This window comes from Arachis ipaensis, chromosome B3 (assembly GCF_059453495.1).
Source record: "Arachis ipaensis isolate K30076 ecotype BB chromosome B3, ASM5945349v1, whole genome shotgun sequence".
NCBI lineage: Eukaryota > Viridiplantae > Streptophyta > Magnoliopsida > Fabales > Fabaceae > Arachis > Arachis ipaensis.
Genome location: NC_142438.1, coordinates 132,500,092 through 132,502,487, shown reverse-complemented (window position 1 = coordinate 132,502,487; position 2,396 = coordinate 132,500,092).

Sequence of the window (2,396 nt, the reverse complement as noted above, 5' to 3'; positions counted from 1 at the left end):
GGAGGGAAAGTGAGCGAGCAGACGGTGGCTGCTCAAAGGAACGATGGCGACGGCACGAGGCGGTGGCTGGACAGAGGTGAGGGACGGCTAGGAGATCGATTGAGAGGAGCCCTGCCCTGGATTGAGTGTGAGAGAGGCAGAGCGTTCTGGAATGAGTGGAATCTAGATCTGGGCATCTGGCAAGGGAAGATGGAGTTAGGGCTAAGTGCATATCCGCAGCTAAAACGGTGGCGTTTCGTTCTCCCCTCAAAAAATCGGCCAGGTCACGGTTCGGTTCGACCGACTGGTTCCTGGCCGGTTTACCGGTCTAATTACAGTTTTTAAATTCTCCGGTTTTGCTGATTGTCCAAGTCCTCTTTCTGTCCGGTTCACGGTTCAACCAGTTCGACCGGCCGGTCCGAACCAGTTTTCAGAACCTTGGTTGATGGTGATGATGATGTTGATAATGGTGGTGGAGTGGCAGTTGGTGGAGGATAACGATGATGATGTTAATTTTCTGAGTTTTGGTTGGTGTGATGCAGATGGTGATGGAGTGGCAGTGGGTGGGGGGTGGTGTTGGTGTTGGTGGTGGTGCTGGTGCTGGTGCTGGTGCTGGTGCTGGTGTTGGTGCTGGCGGTGGTGTTGGTGGTGGTGGTGGTGGAGGAGGAGGTAATTATGTTGGTAGTGGTGAGGGTATTTTTGTCCAAAAAAAATTAAAAGGACAATTTTAATATGAAAAAAAACGTTAAGGACGATTTTAAATCCAAAATTAGAAGAGGGACGAAATCAATTCTGGCACAAAACTTTAGGGACCAAAATCTTACTTACCCCTAATAATGATAATGATAATGATAATGATAATGATAATGATAATGATAATGATAATGATAATGATAATGATAATAATAATAATAATAATAATAATAATAATAATAATAATAATAATAATAATAATAAATCATATATTAACAAAATGCACAAACGAATTTTTACCTAATCAAAAGTAAATCAATGTTACCTCGCTTAGAGCTGGCTTTTTCTTTTTCTTTGTTGTATTTGCAATTTTTTTTCCATATTTGATCTCAATCTGTTCTTGGGACGGCCTCTTGTTCTAACACGCGAGGGATTTTGAAGGTCGTTAACATCACTCAACGTAGCGTTTTCGTCAGATAACGAACATTTACCTTTACTTTTTGCTTGATATTCTTGCATCTCAACTATGACATTATCAAAAGTCTGGTGCAAAATTCCAGTCAGCTCCTCAGATTCTGATACAAATTCGCAAATATTGTGCACCAAAACACCAAATTGTCGAATTTCTTGCTTCTTGCCTCCAATAGAGGCTCGTCTTGACTGTTCTTGATATGTGTGTCCTCCTCTTTACATTCTTACTTCATTGTTCCAATACATATTTTGGTGCCACTTGATCAAATTGCTCAAAGCTTAAGGCACTCAGAGAATGACGGCATAGTATACCCCTTGACTCAAACAACAAACACTGACACTTTACTTCGCGTGATACTACGTCGTATGTAATAACAAACTTGTTAAATGTTGAGTTAGAAACCTGCTCTACAGCTTCATATGTCATAAAACCTAGAGTGGAATGCATTGATCTTGTGATGCAATTCACCTTTTCTCTAAATTGTGCTTGAACTTTCCTAAACTTCTCGTGAGTATACACATGCTGAAATTGAGCCTCTATTGGTAATTTTGTTGCACACGGTATCACGGTGTAAAAATCTACAATATCAAATTCTCTCTCTCTTTGCTCTCTGCTTCCTAGGCAATTATCATATTGCTATACAAATTGAATCAAGGAGCTATTACATAAACTTGTTAAAAAAGCATGCATGCTCTCGCTCCTTTGTGTGCTTCTCATCCTGACTCAAAAGTGGTGATCCAGATAAATTAGAATCTATAAATGACAATCTTCAAATAACTCTATAAAATGAACCAAAAATCAAACACAAATGAACCAAAAGTTATATTCGTTTTCACCGAAAAAGTAACAACATCAATTAATTTTAACGAAACCTCGATTACTTGAAAGCCACTTATTGCCTCCAACACCATACTTCGTGAGAAAATCATTCTAATTTATGTCAAATGTGTTATTTGTAAATGAGTTCCAAATAACATGACTCATTTCTTGTTCGATTTCTTCATGTCGCTTGCAGCCGTTTAATTTGCTTTGGATCTTATTCATGATATGCCAAAATGCACCACCAGTGAATTGTTATTGTCTTACAGGTCTCTATAGCCCTTTGAATCGATGCACATTGATCTGTAAGAATTCCTTTTGGTGCCTTCCCTCCCATGCAACGAAGCCAACATTTGAATGACTGGATGTCCTCATTTTTCATCAAAGCATATCCGAAAAGTGTCGACTAATTGTGGTGTTTCACACCCGCAAA